At 50.5% G+C, this 19023-nt stretch overlaps 1 protein-coding gene across 3 annotated transcripts in view; it reads left to right on the top strand.

The window, feature by feature from the left end:
- Positions 1–19023, top strand: part of ZBTB7C (zinc finger and BTB domain containing 7C) — a gene marked incomplete at its 5' end in the record, with an annotated part of 377445 nt that overhangs the window by 112406 nt on the left and 246016 nt on the right. The window lies entirely within an intron of this gene.

Raw genomic sequence — 19023 nt, 5'->3', positions numbered from 1 at the left:
ACGCGCGGGCTCAGCGGCCATGGCTCACGGGCCCAGCCACTCCGCGGCATGTGGGATCCTCCCAGACCGGGGCACGAACCCATGTCCCCTGCCTCGGCAGGCGGACTCTCAACCACTGCGCCACCAGGGAAGCCCCCATTCACTCTTTTTTGATTCATTCATTCAATAGCTATTTACCATCCACCTGCTATGTGCTGGGTACGGGCAGATTCAGTGATGAGCAAGACAGGTCATGCGCCCTCAGCAGCTCCCACTGTGGGGAGGCCATGGCATGAGAAAGGGCAGGCATCCACCCTACCTTGGGATGTGCTATGTTGGGGAAGCACAGGCTGCTGTGGGAACACACAGAAGAGATGCTTAATCCTGGATGTTTCATTGGAGGGGGCAGCAGGGCACGGAGGGTGGTCACAGACATCACAGGGCATTGACCTGCAGCTGCCAGAGATTCTTCCATTCCTGTTGTTGATTGAATGAATCTGGGAACCGTTATTCAAGGCTGCCCATGACATAATTGACTGCCCAAATTGGTTGAAAAGATGTGCACTAATTTATCATACAGAGGGGCAGTTACTTTGTGTTGACATTTGGAGCCGGGCAGCCAGGGGCCTGCTGATGTGTCTCCTAGGAACACCAGTAATGTAGAGAACAGGTGGGCTTATTAGGTCACCCCACAGAAGAACGCCGCCGCTACCAGCCCGAGTTGCCAAGTGTGACGTGCCCCACCTCAGACTCGCCAGAGACCTGGGCTGGACAGAGAGCAGGGGACGAGAAACCCATGGGCTTTGAGGTAGATGTGCCCAAAAAGGTGTTTTGAAAGAAAACTCAGGAAAGCACTCTGCTGGCCCAGGTCTGTGGGCTTGGGTGACAGCGCCTTTCCTGGGTGTTCCGAAATAAGCCTGCTCCCCATCCTTTGGAGAAAAAAGAAGAAAAAGAAAAAAAAGTCTTTCTCCTCCCTTGCTTTTGTAAGCACGAGGAAAGAAAGAAAGGCTGTGTGTCCCAACAGTAGCCTTTCTTTGGGAGTCTTGGACATAGCTCTCTTTTCAACTTGAATCTACTTCTTACATTTCTGGTTTTAAAATCCAGACCTTCATGAACAGTCTGGAAAACAGAAAGTGGCAGGACTGATTTTCATTTGTTAAGAGGGTATGGCAAGAAATGGAAAGTCCTAAAAAACCTCGTGATAATAATGACAACAGCTGTGATTAAAGACAGTGGTAATGGAAACTAGGAACTGAGTTTTGAGTGCCTGCTGGGTGCCAGGGGCCTTGCTTGGCAGCTCTTACCAGGTCCCTGCGAGACAGGCCTCACTGTCCCAGCTCAGAGCTGAAGTCTGAGTTTGCCCAGCTAGCATGTGGTGATGCCAGGATTCAGATCTTGGTCTAGGAAGAAAAGAGAAAAATAAGCATAATATAGTGAGTTTTTCATACGGTTAAATTACTCTCTCTTAAAAGTGTTGTCCCTTATTCTGAGACTTATATCCTTCCAATATTTTTGGTAATAAGATGCACTATCTTTTTTTTTTTTTTTTTTTTTTGCACTACACGGGCCTCTCACTGTTGTGGCCTCTCCCGTTGCGGAGCACAGGCTCCGGATGCGCAGTCTCAGTGGCCGTGGCTCACGGGCCCAGCCGCTCCGCGGCATGTGGGATCTTCCTGGACCGAGGCACGAACCTGTGTCCCCTGCACTGGCAGGCGGACTCTCAACCACTGCGCCACCAGGGAAGTCCCCAGATGCACTATCTTTTATGATAACTATGGAGACAGTAGATGTTGGCAACATGAAAATTTGGTACCCTCCCCTTATAAATTTTATTTTCCAGGTTTGTGAAATTCCTAAGTCTGGTCAATTCCTCCTTGAAGGTGGTACGCTGCCGGGAATGATCCCTGCTACCATTTTCTATGAGAAGCAGCCACTGTCCCCACTTCTGTGCATCTCTGCCTTCTTTACACTTTTGCTCAGGGTTGTGGATTTGTCAGAGAGGGAGAGTGAGGAGGAGGAGAAAGCAGGAAAAATGATAAGTGACAACCCTTAGGGCAACAGTGGTTTTCTAAGAAAAGATAGTAATTCTGTTGAAAATTGCTGGAGAAGAGAGTGCGGTCCAAGTAGGCATATGCAAATTATATGCAAATCACACATGGCCCTCCTATTTTAAAACCTGGATGTCCCCCTTGGAAAAATGCTAATGGAGACTGGGGGTCTCTGGCAAGCCTCCCTTGGTGATCTTCAGGAGTCCGGCCCTGATTAACGAATATTTTCCTGGCAGTGTGGGGCTCCAATGATCTTAATTTTCACCCTCTTTCCCCCTCCCTCATCTCCATAGCCTGTGGCCGAGCTTCAGAGGGCTCTCCGCAGGCCTGTGGAGTAGGGAACATGGCCAGACTCCTGATCTGAAAAGTTCTAGAATCCTCAGGTAGACCTCACCTTCTATAGGGCTCCTGGGGTCCCAGCCCAGCTCTGAGGGAAGGGACTGCTTAAAGCATTGGTTCTCAAGCTTCAGCATGCATCAGAATCACACAGAGTGCTTGTTTAAAGCACACATTGCTGGGCTCCACCTCAGAGTTACAGATTCACAAGGTCTTGGATGGGCTGGAGAACTGGCATTTATGTCAGGTTCCCAGGTGATACGGATGCAGACCACAGCCTAAAGACCACCATGAAATAATGCCATTTGCAGCAACATGGATGCCACTAGAGATTATCATACTAAGTGAAGTAAGTCGGAAAGAGAAAGACAAATACCATATGATATCACTTACATGTAGAATCTAAAATATGACACAAATGAACCTATCTATGAAACAGAAACAGGATCACAGACATAGAGAACAGACTGGTGGTTGCCAACAGGGAGGGGGTTGGGGGAGGGATGGAGTGGGAGATTGGGGTTAGCAGATGTAAGCCTTTGTATATAGAATGGATAAACAACAAGGACCTACTGTGTAGCACAGAGAACTATATTCAATATCCTATGATAAACCATAATGGAAAAGAATATAAAAAAAGAATGTATATATAGGTATAACTGAATCACTTTGCTGTACAGCAGAAATTAACACAACATTGTTAATCAACTGTACTTTAATAAAAAAACAAAAACAAAAAACCACTGCCCTAGGGTGAAGAGTACTACTCAAAATGTGGGCCCTGGTAACAGGTTGTTACCAGACTGTGATAGAAATTAAGTGTAGAAATTAACAATAAACATTTAGAAACTTTTATTGAAGGGTGACATTGCCACACCATCCAAGCACGTGATTCTTTTTCTATTAATTAATTTTTATTTTACTTCCCCAAAGTATTGGTCTATGATAGTTTAAGAGTTAAAAAAAACAGCAAGTCTTTTGCCACAGATAGCAATTTGGGAACTCTGGCCGAGAGGGGCCAGGAACTCTAGTTCAGGGCAGCCCCAGGCTGGCAGGAGAACTGAAGTGCCCATCCAGAAACTGAGGCTCTGGGCAGGCTGGGCACGCAGTGGATTGGCTCCAGAAGGCATTTGGCAACATGTGGGGAGTGGGGGAAGGGCAGGGTGTTGGTTGTCACTGTGACTGGTGGTATGGGGGAGAAAACTGGCTTTGAATGGCTGAGAGTTGGACACGGGCACCGCAGAGACTTGTCCTGCCCTAAATGCTGGTTGAACCCTTCTTGAAAAACAATGGGGAGGGTGGAGTTAAGAAGCTGGCCCCACTCCAGACCCCCTGCCTTCTCTTGGGGGGTGGGTGGACAGGGGGGCAGGGAGTGGAGAGAGGGCTGCACCAGTCAGAACTGGCTCAACCAGAGTGCCCTTGTTTGTACATAGTAACCGTGTGTGTGTGCGCGTGTGTGTGTGTGGTGGGGGGGACGGCCTCGTGTGGATGGCAATGGCGTATTGTTAGTACGTTGCAGGTACCTCTTGCTTTAGGCAAAACCAGTATACAAAAGCTCCAATGTAGAAACGGGGTAGGTTGGCAGAGGGTGGTGAGGATAATTCCTTTTAAAAAAGATTAATTGTAGGAGTCCCTGCTTCGTAAAAAGTTGTACCAAAAATGTAGTCTACGTGTGGTGTCCAGGACAGTCATTTGCACAAAGTAAGGGGTACCTGTTCTTTCAGAGGAAGGTGGCAGAATCTAATGGTGGTGCGGTTTCAGATGGCCTTGTGAATTGCTTGGAAGGCTCTAACGGCAATAAATACCACAATAATAAGTGGTTGTCGTTGGAAGGGATCCAGCCTGTTTTGTCATTGCCCCCTCACCAGCCCCTGGCCTGGGCAAGTCCTTCTCAGCTAGGAAAGGAAGTTTTGTGATTCCGGCCTGCTATCTTTGTAGATAGTGTTTGACATTTTGTGGTGATGGTGTGAGAAGTAATTAGTTGTCTTGTGCCTTTGGGTGTATGAGGAGGCCACTGGCTCTTCAAGCTCAGAGTCGTAGAGTGCGGAGCCTGGAAGGGAACGTAGCATTCATCAACCCCACATTTTATAGGGCGGAAACTGAGGCCCTGGAGGCCCCAAATGTGCCCCAAGTTGAGCTTGTGTTAAGGCAGGCCGCGGGCCTATTGTTGGAGGCTTACCATGTAATTAATGGGATTTGGAGCAATTACGGGGACAGTAAAGCCCCTCGTTTGTTTCTTGTGCCAGGCCTGAGATTCCTTAGGAGGGGGGAGCGGGAGGGCAGAGGGAAGGTGGTAAGAAGGTGGCAGATAGTTGGCAAATCATCCCTTGCCAGGCCTGCTCTGTGGAACGCTGGCTTACATTTTTATACTGTGTGCCTCAAAGGATTCCCGGACAGGGTGCATATCTGCCCAAGATTCCCCACCTAGTTTTTCTCTGGGGCTAATTCTTGTTGGCTTTAATGTTGGGCTGTAAGGAGCCTGCTTTTCTTTTTTCTTTTTTTTTTTAGTGAACACCAACTAGGAAATCATAAAAGTTGGCCTCATTCCGGGGAGGGGGTTCCTGCGCCTTCCTAGGCCTGGGGACAGTAGCTGAGCCAGAGCTGATAGCCACTGACTGGGGAGAGGAGCAGGGATCTGGTGTGATGAGAAGATCAGCACATCTAAGCTTTTGCAGCTGTATGGGATTCCGTATCAGGCCCCTGAATTCATTCATTCATTCGACAAATACTTATTGAGCGTCTATTATTTCCCAGCCATCGTGCTAACTGGTGAGACAAAAAGTGCTGGCGATGGATGGTGGTGATGGCTGCACAATAGTGTGAATGTACTTAATGCCACTAAATTGTGCACTTAAATGTGGTTAAATGGTACATATCATGTTGTGTATATTTTACCATGATAAGAAAGAGAGAGAAAGAGCAACATAGAATAAGGCCCCTGATTCCAGGAGGTTGCCGGTCCTCTGAAGACTCCCCTGAACATGGCCTGGAGCCCGAACAGTGGGTGTTAATGGCCACCCATGAAGGAGGTCTCCAGGAGACTATGGGAGGCTGGGAGTGCCCAGGGCAGGCTGAGGAGGGGGCTCTGGCAGGGATCGCCCATCCGCATGCCCACGAAAGGAGGCGCTGTGCCACGGAGGGTTCTGTCTTTAAATACATTTCTTGCTGAAATGTGTTTTTGAGATGTTGCCCCCATAGTGACAGTGCTCAGACTTGAATTTCTGTTGGAACTAATGTTTGTTCACAGAAATTTTAAGTGGTAAAAAGCTTGGGGTTGCAACCCTGGTGACACCCAGAGCTCAGGCTCTAGTTTTCTTCTTTCTAGAATGTGTTTCTGAGAGTTTCTTTTTCAAAAACATGGGTGAAACTGAGGCTACATAGCATCATGGTTTTCTTAATGCTTCCTGTGGATGGGTCATTCATACCTGTGCCACCGTGGGGCTGAGGGGAGCCTGGACCAGTGACTTCAGCTCTCTCTACCTCAGTTTCCCTGTCTCAGGAGGTGGTGAGCACATGTGTTGGAGGGTGTGGAAAGCGTTTAGCCGCCAACCTGGCCTGCAGTGACTCTTGTAACTGTCACTGTGCATGTCATCAGTCATTTGGGTATTAGCACGTCCTGGCTTGTAATGAAACATGCATTATTATTTAACGTTTCCCTCATGTTAATATTCTCCCCACTCACATTACAAGGAGAGGGTTTCACCTCTTCCTATGCCTCCCATGTCTCTCTCTGTAGGGCGCATGGCAGGTGCCCTACAGACACTCAGTTGATTGAATCGTCTCTTTGTAAAGGTCTGGGTGGTATTTCCAAGGGTAGCCTTTCAATTCGCCGGCAGATCAGCCCCACTCCCGTCCTCTGAGCCGGGAACATTTGGGGCGGGTCCATCCTGCATGACTCCAAGATCCCCAGCAGCTCTTTCACGGTTTCGTTTTGGAACCATAGCTCTGGCCTCTTCAGATGGTCTCAGGCAGTGATGGCCAGGTCACCCAGCAACAGCCATTCAGATAATTACGTGGGTTTCAAATTGTTCACCACTTTACGTCCTCAAAGCAATTTCAGAATCAATTTGAGGTTTGACAGGGAGCCGGTGGAAGTCTCGCAGCCCCGGGATGGTGCATGGGGCCTGCTTAGCGCTCGTTATAATTCCAGCAGCAGGATCCGTGCACCTGGGGAGCAGGGGCGCCGTCCTCTCTTGCAACTCAGGGAAGAAAACCAGTCAATCAATCAATGAAAGCACACCTAATTAAAGGTAACAAAGGCTCTGGGCGCTTCATCCCTCCCCACGCTCTTGGGGCTATAGAGCGCCAAAAGGAAAACCAGCCTTGTCTCAAAGAAGATTAAAATGAAGTCTCGGTGTCAGAAATCAAATCTAGCAAGGGTATCTTTTTTTAACAACAGGTACCTACCCCTCCCTGGAGTGGAGAACCTCTTCCCAGGAGCAGCCTTAAAATGGGCCTAGACCGTTCCTCTGCTCTCGGTAGAATAAGGGCTCCAGGCTGCCCCTATTCTCGTGCACGGGAGTAGAACAGTAGGAAAGGCAGCCTGGCTTATGCTCTGTGCTCACAGGCCCTGCACACAGAGGCTGCAAAGTGCGGTGCTCAAGGTGTAGGCTGCGGAGACAGATGGCCAGGGTTCCTTCCCCTCACCCCCGGCTGGGGGACCCTAGGCTGGTTGCCCCAAGCTCTTCATCTGCAAAATGGGAGTGGTCATAGCTCCCATCTCTGGAATTGTGGCAAGATTGCACAAGTTAACGTGTGAAAACAGTACCTGGCATGGAGTAAAGTCTTGCTGCTCTTTTAAAGAAACGTTTCCCTAACCAGGCAATGGGTAAAGCCACTCTTCACTTTGCAAGGAGCAAGATAAGTTTATTTTTGGTTCTACTGTGCAAAAGGCGCGAGTTAACCCAGGTCACAGAGCAAAATGGAGTGAGCCTGAAATGGAGGGCCCATTGCCCCCTCCTCCCAGCCTCTCTGGGCTCTGGTCTTCAACCTTCTAACGAGCCTTGCTGAGGTCTTTCACCCCAACGTCTAGTCTCATGGCCAAGATAAACGCAAAGCATCAGCCCTGTGGCATATTTTGTACTGTAATAGGGTCAACTTCTTATGCTGCAGGAATGAACTGGTGGAGTGTCAGGACCCTCTCGTGGGTTGGCCAGGTATTTGGGGAGGGCCCTGCTGTCGCGCCACATGGCACTTATCTGCTCAATCTTTACTTCCCAGCAACCCTGCCTTGTAGATCCTTGAGATTAAAAGGATCATTGGAGCGTGGAGACCTCGTCCAAGGCGGGGTGGGGCATCTTTGGTGATTACCTTTTGTTTTGGAAACCTTAGAGCAGACGGTTAGGGCTGGCTTATCTTCTCCCCTCCTCCAGTCTAGTGAGAGACTGGGCCAAGAGCCAGCCGGAAACACAATAACACTGGGTACATGGCAGTCAGGAAATTCAAAGACATGTTCTCCACAGTGGTTGCACATTGGTCCTTTTTGCACAGGTGCAGGTTGAAGGCCTCCCAGTGATAGAAAAGGTGAAGGAGAGGGAAGATGGAAGCTTTGGTGCCCTGAGTTATATGCTGCCTTCACTCTCCCGTTTCTTGCATCACTCCCTGCACCAGTGAACACTGATGGGACACTAAGCTTTAAAAACCAGACACTGAGCTTGGCTTGTGGGCTCTGGGGTTGCAAAGGGGGGGGGGGGTGGATCCTGATGAGCCCAGGCCGGAGGATACAGCAGCAGATCGAATCCAAAGAACAGAACTGCAAATAATTAATAGTTCACAGACACCTGCCAGGGCGGGAGCTCTACTGGGACTTGTTGTAGCAGCCAGCAAACTGGAAGTCAGTTTTGGAGAGTGATTTTTGCGATAAGGGCTTTGTGGAGGGATGTTGAGAGGTTCAAGTTCAGATCCAAACATGCACATCCAGCCAAGCCATCCCTAGTTCACCAGCTGTAGAGCAGACATCGATCTGGGTGGACTTAGCCAGCTCTCTGTCTGTTACTGAACATGCAGCGAAGAGAAAAATTATTATTTTACCTGCCGGCATTAGTGCTCTCCTAGGGAAGAAACTGTTTTCACTTAAGAAATACCTTGATAGGTCATTTGGGTGAGAGAGGAGGCCTTGAGGCCATGAGTAGAAGGAGAAAAAATAGAGAGAGAACTCCTCTATATAAATACAAGCAGAAATTGTGGAAAAGGAGGGAGAGGGGGAGGATCCTGGTTGGAGGCTGGGACTGAGTCGGAGGAAGTGGCCAGGTCTGCTCTTTAGTTTAAGACTCCTGGTGGTCCTCCCCCAGCCCGTCAACTTTGTCTCCAGCAGTGTCTACTCCTAACCAACCTGTGTGTGGGTGTTGAGGGCTGGGCCTCCGGGGCCTCGGATGACAGGACAGAGCATCCTCAGCTCATGGAGGAAAAGGAGGAGGAATTCTGCAACAGCCAGAAATCAATGTGGAGCTAACGTCGGATGGAGCTGGGTGTTGGCTTCCCCGCAGGTCAGGAGATGGCAGTTGGAGCCCATCTTTGCTAGATGGGATAAGAGCTGCTTTTCAAATGTTTTCTGAAGAATTGGGTCTTTATTCTCTTAAGGCCTGTGGGTCAGGGTTCTGGCTGGTCTCCAGGAGGGTGGCTGGGGCCTTCCTTCCTCACAGCAGGGAGCCACGGTGAGCAACTCCTGCCGCTGCCCCTGCCCCAGTTCTCCTAAGCCAGCAGACAGAGAAGTCAAAATAGAGTCTCGCCCTGCAAAGTCAGTGTAAGCTAAGATCTGGTGGAAAACGTCCAAGGCTTCTCATCCAGCATTATCCCGGTCAGTCACTTTTCCCACAGTCTTCAGGAGAACTGGCCATCCAGCCTCTGCTCAGATGCTCCCAGAACCAGGGGCGCACTGTGCTGAGAGTCCCACTCTCAGACAGCTCTCATGGTCAGGGTGTTCCTCGTGAGATCCAGTCACATTCTGTACCCACTCCCCACACCCACCTCCCCAGACACTCATCGCAGCTCTGCCCTCAGGCCCCCTTTCTGCGCAGACAGCCCTCCTGGTGCCTGTGGCCCGCTGTCCTGTCCTTTGCGTTCTTTCCCGGCTCAGTCTCTTCTGTCCCTCCCCCTTCCTCATCTGTCATGGGTGCCTGGGTGCCCGACAACAGGACTCGCTCGTGACAAGTAACGTTCGGGGCTCCTCAAAGGGCATTTGCAGTGGCTGGTCAAGAATGTGATGGTTTTTGGGGTTTTTTTTTGCGGTACGCGGGCCTCTCACTGTTGCGGCCTCTCCCGTTGCGGAGCACAGGCTCCGGACACGCAGGCCCAGCGGCCATGGCTCACGGGCCCAGCCACTCCGTGGCATGTGGGATCTTCCCAGACCGGGGCACGAACCCGTGTCCCCTGCATCGGCAGGCGGACTCTCAACCACTGCGCCACCAGGGAAGCCCAAGAATGTGATTTTTTTTAAATCTTCTGAAAACTTCCTAAAAGCTAGACCAGACTCTGCCCAGCCCATGCCCTCTCTGAGGTATGTCCTCAGCTCAGGAAAGTCCTTGCTTTGTAGCAAAGCTGTCCTGTGGGCTCCTGACCTATCCCTGGCCTGGCCGTCTCTCTCTCGTCCCCTCCCTGTGCTGATTCTGGCCTACCTCTGCCTGTCTGCTACTTCACAACAACCTTCCAGGCCTGTCCGTTGCATGGGGAGAGCAACCACTGCTTACATCTTGTGGTTTGCAGGGAACTGGGGTGACTTCCTCTATCTCTGCCCCTGCCCTCAACATTGTCCCCACCCGTTTCCTTTTTGGATGTCACTCATGCCTTGGAACTCCTCCTCATCTCACCCCCCCCGCCCCCATCCCCGCATCTAGCCCTGCATCTTTCACGGAGCCTTCCTGATGAATATCCGCCTGGGGAGTAGAAAGAGGACTGCCCTGGGACTGGGAGACCAGGGTTCTCGTCCTGGCCCTGCTTAGGTGTGTGAGCTCAGGGCCTCAGTAGCGTCAGCTGGAAAATGAGATTGACTTAGATGTCCAGCTCTGACAGCGTATGGTTTCTACTTGGGACAGAAACATCTGTTTTCCTCTTCTGGAGCCTGCACACTCCTTGCCAGTAAAATTCTGTTTCATGAGGGAGATGGAGTTCACAACTCATTTGCCAGGCGGAGAGGATGGCTGTAACATGAAACTCATGAAAGATCTAGCCAGGTGTTCGCAACTTGGGCTGCACATTTAGTATCACCTGGGGAGCTTTTAAAACATACTGATGCTCAGGCCCCACCCCCAGAGAGTTCGATTCCATGGGACTGGGTGCGGCTCAGGCATCTTTATGTTTATTTATTTATTTCTTTTAAAAAAATTTTCTTGAAGTATAGTTGATTTACAATGTTGTGTTAGTTTCTGCTGTACAGCAAAGTGATTCAGTTATACATATACATATTCTTTTGTGTGTGTGTTTTAATAGTCTTTATTTTTTCATTTATTTTTTAATATCTTTATTGGAGTATAATTGCTTTACAATGGTGTGTTAGTTTCTGCTTTATAACAAAGCGAATCAGTTATACATATACATATATCCCCATATCCCCTCCCTCTTGCGCCTCCCTCCCATCCTCCCTATCCCACCCCTCTAGGTGGTCACAAAGCACCGAGCTGATCTCCCTGTGCTATGCGGCTCCTTCCCACTAGCTATCTATTTTACATTTGGTAGTGTATATATGTCCATGCCACTCTCTCACTTCGTCCCAGCTTACCCTTCCCCCTCCCCCCATCTTTATGTTGTAAAAGCTCCCCAGGTGACCCTAAATTGTAGCAAAGTGAGAGCCACTGTTCTAGTACCCGCTGCTAGCTTTGCTGTTTGAAGAGCGGTTCTCAACACAGAAGCATAGGGTACGCTGGAGCTTGTTAGAAATGCAGATTCTCAGGCTCCGCCCCAGACTCCCAGCCAAAATGTGCATAATAACAAGGTTCCAGGGGATTTTTATGCCATTTAAGATTTGGGGAGCATGGCTTTCACCCCACAAGTGACCTTTTAGGATTTCCTTTGCTTATAATATCTCTTATTTTTTCATAAGCAACCGCAAATCCATTTTGGGTGCAGGTGTGGCATAAAAAAAGTTGTACCCAATGTCAGTGAACATTACTGTGTTATATCTATAGATATAACATCTATGCTCTCACTATTTTCACTTTTCAAAGGAGCCGAGCTCTAGTTCCCTTCCCATAGGGCCTTTGCACATGCTGTGTTCTGCCTGGGATTCCCCACCCTCCTTCTAGACTCTGCCATCCTCCCGTTCACCCGGCTGACTCCTACTCACCCACAGCTGGACCTAGTGGGACCTTGTTGTCTGAACCACATCCTTTTCCATCCTGATCTCCCACCTCATCCATCTCTCTTCCTGTCTCTCCCATTTGTTGACATCATAGCCCAGCAGAGACAGCTCCCAAGGTGGTCCAGGTGGTGATGTTGGCTGGGGCGGGGGGGACAGGGAGAACCAAGTCTGGTGGTGAGGAGATCCAACTTCAGAATCCACCTTATGTCTTTTTTAAAAATATTTATTTATTTATTTAACTTTTGACTGCGTCGGGTCTTAGTTGTGGCATGTGGGATCTTCCATTGTGGCACATGGGCTCCTCGCTGCGCCGGGAAGGCTTCTCTCTAGTTGTGGCATGTGGGCTCCAGAGCATGCAGGCTCCAGAGCACGTGGGCTCTGTAGTTGCGGCACTCAGGCTCTCTAGTTGTGGCCTGAGTGCTCAGTAGTTATGGCACGTGGGTTTAGTTGCCTTGTGGCATGTGGGATCTTAGTTCCTCGGCCAGGGATCGAACCCGCGTTCCCTGCATTGGAAGGTGAGAATCCACCTTATGTCTTAACCTCCTTTGTCACTTTCCTCATTTTCTTCATGTTTATTCAAGTGTCCACCTCACTGGAGCTTTGTGAGGATCACATGGAGTAATGGATGCTAAGGTGCTTTCTAAAGTACGAAGAATCTACAAATACAAGTCATAATCATTCTCATTAGTGCTGGTGGCAGGGAATGGATGCTCCAGGGAGCCGTGAGAATGTGATGACTATGAGGAAGACACAAACCTTTTGCCTCGTGATAGTGGAAACGCATGTCCGTTCCCCATGAGTGCTGAGTATTAAATGTTTACAAAGGTCACACTGCACAGGCCCAGGAGAGCCTTCCCCTCTCCTTTGAGTCATCCCTCTCCCGTTCATTCCTGTTGCCAATCGACGCCCTCCCATGGCCCCATTTTCTGCCCCCGCCTCCACCCCATGCCCTGCCTGCCCATCCCTGGGTCGGGGCCTCTGGGGGATACAGGAATAGGACTGAAACACTCCTGTCTGTGCCTTTAGAGGAGAATGGATGGTGAGGCTGCCTGGGGGAGCCGGGAAGGCCTCTGTGTCCCTCAGAAACTACGCGGCCGACCACCTGCTAATTCTGAACCACTTGGACCTAGCTGCTGTGCAGCAATGCACACGCGCACAGAATGACTGCTTTTGTTCTTCCGCTCTTCTTCCCTGAGGGCAGCTTCTGATAAGGGTCCACGCGCTAGAGGACAGATCTCCAGAGCTAAGGCAGGATCCGGGGACCTGGGAGCAAGCAGGGTAAAGGGACCCAGACAGGACCAGAGACTGAGAATTCTTTACTCCCACCCTGACCCACATGCTGTGTCCTGGCCCTGCTAAGGGGCACTGGCCCCTCTGAGGGCTGCGATGGGGCCAGCCTGCTGGGCACCCTGGGCCATTGGCTCCCTGTCTCTGGGTCTCAGTGGCATTGTTTGAAAGTGATGGATATAGGGCTAGGATTGTCTTCAAAGTGCCCCAGCCCTGAGTGGTAATGATGTGGCATTGGTCTGGGCCATCAGCGGGATGCACACCGTGGAGGGTCCCTGTGGGTGGGATTCCCGGTCTGGAGGTGGCTCTCAAGGTGGGAGGGTCTTAAACAGTCAAGTATACAACACTGGGCTGCCCTCCGAGCCCCAGCCATCTCCCCCACGGAGGAAAGGCCGGTGTCCTCAGGGGGACAAACAATGGCAGGTCTGTCCCCAGCTCCAGTTCACAGCAAGGCAAACAAGGCAGCCTCGTCTCACAGCTCTTTCCTTGATAGTGGAGCACTATAGTGGAGTGACTATAAAGAAAAGAGATAGAGTTTGCATTTCATGGCTACCATAGGCATTTAACGTGCGACACAGGCCACACCAAAATTAAAGCACATGTTTTTCATTTGGGACCACCTCTGAAGCAGCAAAAAGCCCAACCCAACCCAGGTAACATTTTATCCGCCTAATGAGCGTGTAGACAGAAGGAGGATTCGTGAAGTTAATGTTTCTGCCTTCCTTCAGGCACATTAGTAGGCATTGATTTTCAGCTGTGCTGTGTGCCACTTGCAGTGGCTTCTGACTGAAGGGGACAATGCTATCTGGGAGTCTGTGAGGTTTAAAACATCCACAATTGCCTGGTGCCGCAGCAACGCCAAGTGCTGCTCTAATAGCACCTCATTTGTTAGGGTACCAGGGAAGTAACTGTGAATGCCTGCTGTACTCCAGGCGACTGTGGGCTGCCCGTAAAACCACCAGCTCATCCCTAGCCCAGAGGGGATTTCCTTAGGTGGGAAGGGGAGCCGAGGGGGAGGGACAAGCAGGAAAGGAGACTATAAACAGCGCATGCCTGTTAGAGCCTCTCTCTGGGGAGGGAGGGATGGGGAATGGGACCAGGGACATGGCTGCAGGACCCCAACCACATGTGCAACGTTTTATTTCTAAAAACAAAGTCCAAAGGCAAGTACGGCATAAGAGTAAGATATGATGATGCTAGAGGTGGGTTCAAGGATGTTTGTTACATGACGCACTATTTGTCAATACATTTGGACTATTTTATAATTAAATAAAAATGTAAAAGAAAAAAGAAAAGTACAGGGTGGTTCGTGTAGTAAGCCACCATCTGTGTAGGAAAGGTTTCACTTGGGACTAGGCTGGCAGACACATAGTGGGTCCCTAGAAGGACTCAGAGGACGTGGGCACCGAAGGTCCCCTCTGCACACGTTATAGGAGAGAAACTTCTTTTCACTGTGTTCTTTCATGCTTTCTGGAGGTTGTACTGTGCCTTATCTTACCTAATTCTTAAAAATAACATGATTATATCTGAAAGTTAAGAAAAGATGAATAGAGAGGGGAGAGGGGAAAAAAAGAGAAACTTTAAAGAGGGGGAAAAAAAGACAGGAAGGAAGCGACTTATGAAATGCTGGAACTCAGCCTGGGCACTCGGTGGTAAGACTTTAGCAAAGACCCTTTGAGGCTCCCCCAGTGAGGAGCCTTCCCTGGAGCAGCTTCCTGGGGGCACAGAAAGGCCACCTAGAGCAGGAGGCTGCCTGCCGGGCTGCACAGGGTACACGGGAAGCCCTTTCCTGCTCCTGCCCTGGAGCAGCCCTGGGCCCCCCAACAATCCAAGAGGCCTCTGCTGGGTCTGGCGGCCTGAACGGAGAGGCGGGGTAGGAATGGAGCGTGGTTGGTAAGGTCCAGGTGACAGGTTCTCTTGGGAAGGAGTCAGAGTCCCAGCAGGGCCGTTGGTTGGAGGGAGCCCACTGTCCTGGACACAGCTTCCTTTCTGGGCACTGCCTGCTGGGTGCCAGTGGAGGAAGATTTATGCAGCTGAGCAGATGTAACTAACACGTGATCCCCAGGCCGTGACCCTAATTGGCCCAGGGCAACACGCCTCTGTAGGATTTTCAGATATTCGGAAATGGACCCCTTCCCCACCCCGCCTTTCCCCACCCACCCCCTCAGCCCATGACTTTCTCCTGCACCTGCTGCAGAGTTCGGGAAGAGAAGCGAAGTCCCAGGGTGTGGGGCTTTTTCTTGTGAGCCGTCTCAGACCTGCCATCTAGAATTTAACTTCTTTGTGGAGTCCAGGCTGCTTTAAGCCTCTTGAACCATTGCAGCCTCAAACTGGGCCAGGTGCCTAGAAGGAATTCCAGAAAGGTTTGCTGAATTGAATTTGACCGCTGAGAGCAGCTGACTCCCTCGGGCTAAAAACACTGTAGCCTGAATCTTCCTGGGCTTGGGTCCCAGATGGCGAGCCACGGAAGGGAGAAGCTTCCAGGTCCCTGCTATCACTGAATCCCACCCTCCTCACTTACATGGAGGAAGCACCCTAGAAGGAGCACTGGACTGAAGGTCACCTGGGACCAGGAGTTTGGTCCTACCTTTGCTCACACAAAATACTGAAAGTTGTCCCCCATCCAGGGGAATGGTGATAGCCATCACCCAGGGCAACTGCTTTAAAAGTATGGACCCTGGACCTGCCGCATCAGTGTCACCTGAGAGCTTACTGGGATGCACGTTCTCAGGCCCCACCCTGGACCTGCGGACCCTTGGGTAGGGCCCGGTGCTCTGTGTTTGCCAAGCCCGCAGGTCATCCTGATGCACAGTGGTGTTTGAGACCTGGGCTTCTCCCCTGTGGAGGAGGAGGGGAGAGCCGAGGTAGGTTTAGAGAGCTTCCTGAGTGATGCTGACTTTCGCGCTTAATCCTGGAACGCCTTTTCATCTCCTCTTTCACCATGAGGAGCGGAACACCTGAGCAGGGAGGTATCCCATTCACTGTCCTGCAGCAAGCTTGCAGTGGGTGGAGACCCGGCCTCTGATCTGAATTCCTATTCAGTTGCTTTAAGTTGTATCAGTGAAAAGAATGATGTTCCATGGCAGGGTGGTGAGTGCAGGGGACATTATGGGTTCTGAAGGGAGGCATCCGGGTTGAAGTTCTGGAAACCAATAGCTCACTCAACTGACCTGTGGAGCAATGATAACCTTTCCTGCCACACCCGTGGAGCTGCTCTGAGATCAGCTGAAATAACGGCCTTGCAGGTGCTGAAGGGGATGAAGGCCTCTGCGTGGGGACAGACAATGACCAGGAAAGGGCCAGCTTTGGCCACGTGGAAGCTGGAGCCCCAGCAGGTCAGCAGAACGCTTGCCCTGATGTGAGGGCCCTGCCTCGTTCGAGGGTGGAAGGGAGCCGAGGGCCGGGTCCATCTTAGCAGGTGGAGAGCCATCTGCCTGGCATAGCCTCGCAGCAAATGGCCTTGCTCCGGGCTGCACCCAGCTCTGCAAGAGTAGCAAGGACAGCTGGGAACTGTGCTTCCTTCCCTGCACCAGCACCAGAGGAGCTGGCCTGGGGCACCTGTCAAGGGGATCAGTGTTGGGAGGCCCATGTTATAATGTGAGCCAAGCTAGGAACAGAAAAACCCACTCTGGGAACAGGGCCTGGGGGGTGGAGGTGGGTGTGCAGGATTAATTTAATTAAGTCCTGCTTTGGGGACCAGGCTAAATTTAGCAGTTGCCTAGGCTGCTGGTTTGACTCCTTCCTTGCAACTCCCTCCCATCTGCCCATTGTACATCCTGCAGGTGATTAATTCAGAATTCCAGGCCAGAATGTGCAGATGCACCTGCTGATTGCTTAGTCCCCTCTCCAGCCTCTGCGAAAGTTTTCTCCCTGGGTCCCGGGTGGCAGGGGGGTGGGGGGGTGGTGGTGGTGGTACATTCTGAAGCACCAGAGCAATGCCTGTCCTTCTCCAGGGAAGTAAACACTTCATCCCTCTTAATGATTCCTGCAGTGGCTGCAGCACCTTGCCAAGAAAGCACAGCCACCGTGGGCCTGGATCTCTAGCTTGTTTCATTTCATTGTTTCTCAGGGCCGCTAAAAAATGTGGATAAATGGTAGCAGCGTTCTGGACCGAATGACTGATAACTGCTACACGTGTGTGCCTGCGCCTCACAGCGAGTAGGTCAGAGGTTCTTTTGCTACAGTTTTTCTTCCAGCTCTACACTTTTCCCCTTTGATGATTCCTACTTGATCTCTTCAATCTTTGGACTGTTTTTTCTCCTGATTACCCTCCTCCTTATTTGGGGCCATTCTGAAATTTGTTAGTATCTCCACCAGATTGAAATGGTGTCAAAAAGAGAAGGAGATGAGATGGGAGGTGATGTGAATACTAATAAATACCAAATGATGACGTACAGCGTAGAACATTCTTTTGTTCATTTACCAAATCTTTACTGAGGGTCTACAGGCCTTGTGGTAACACAGAAACTGTGCAGTTCCTACCTGCAGGGAGTTGGCCGTCTAGCAGGGTTAGACACAAGGAAAGCCAATTACAGATGGGTAGTGTGCCAGCACAGTACCGGCCTCTGGGTGAGGGATCAGTAATTAGCAGCAGGCATGGTAGTAGCAGTTGATTTCAGGGCTTCATGCCATGAGCCAGGCTCAGTGGGTGAAGTCATGAAAGAACTTTCTTTTACTGTTTTTCATACCGCTTCTTGGGCTCTTCTCTCCAGTCGCTATATCAAATCTTGGTCAGGTCCCCTTGATTTTCTGGTCACACCCAGATATTAATAAAGAGCTTCATTTTCAAATATTGAAAGTCCAGCCCAGCTTAAAACCCAAACCTCCATCTTTTTTTTTTTTAATTAATTAATTAATTAATTTTTTGGCTGCGTTGGGTCTTCGTTTCTGTGCGAGGGCTTTCTCTAGTTGCGGCAAGCGGGGGCCACTCTTCATCGCGGTTGCGCGGGCCTCTCACTATCGCGGCCTCTCTTGTTGCAGAGCACAGGCTCCAGACGCGCAGGCTCAGTAGTTGTGGCTCACGGGCCTAGTTGCTCCATGGCATGTGGCATGTGGGATCTTCCCAGATCAGGGCTCGAACCCGTATCCCCTGCATTGGCAGGCAGATTCTCAACCACTGCGCCACCAGGGCAGCCCCGCAAACCTCCATCTTTTATCCCATGTTTAGTTCCAGACTTCTTGCTCACCCCTGCCTCACCCCAGGTCCCTGCCCAGCTTTGGAATCTGCAGAAGAGTGCAGATGGCATCTTTTCTCTCTACTTGCCCCTCTCCTTCCCTCCTGCCAGCTGCTGTTTCTGGTCTCTCCACAGTCGGTGCAGGAGAATGCGGTTGGAAGAATAAAGCAGAGTCCCCTGAAGCTGATTCTGGTATAAAACTGGTCCCCTCTGGGAGGCAAGTGCCTCAATACAGGCTGTTTCTTTTCCAGGTGCTTTAGTGGGTCTGGGCAGCTTGGAGATGAAGTGGCTCATAGTGAAAAGCTTTGGAGTCAGACAGGCCTAGTCCCAAACCTCACGCTGTCCTCACAAATGACTTAAAACTCTCCGATCCTCAGTGTTCCCACCATAGAATGGGATGATATACCTGCTTCCCAGAGGAATTATGGACATTTGTGGTAACATATGTATGGGGATGGAGACATTGTGAGTGCGTACATAACGGATGGTGGCCAGTTTGAAGAGGTTGAGTCCTCTTTTAGAGTTTTCGATAGCAGAGGCCTAGCATCCTCTATGGTCTGAGCTGGCCCTGCCTCCAGACTCCAGAAGCCTTGGCCAATCCCCCTGACTGCTGTTTTCCCTTTCCAGCCCCCTCTTCACCCCCCACAGGGACATCACTCCTTAGTCAAGAGCACTGGAAAATAACTTTGACTGCAGTGATCAGAATAGCTGTGGTGATGGAAAGTTACAATATTTTGATTAGCTATAGGTCTATGAATGTACATGATTGTACAGCCCTTTCCACATTTGCAGTGCCACCTAGACATTAGGATGATTTTCGCAATAAGCAAGTCCAGATGCTGCCCATCCCAGTAAATGAGGGGGCTGTGGGTTTCAGGAGCGTAGGCTGCATCCAGCTTTCCTTTGG

The sequence above is a fragment of the Mesoplodon bidens genome (assembly GCF_964165515.1).
Source record: "Mesoplodon bidens genome assembly, chromosome: 13".
In the NCBI taxonomy this organism is placed as follows: Eukaryota; Metazoa; Chordata; class Mammalia; order Artiodactyla; family Ziphiidae; genus Mesoplodon; species Mesoplodon bidens.
This window is presented reverse-complemented; position numbering and strand designations above follow the sequence as displayed.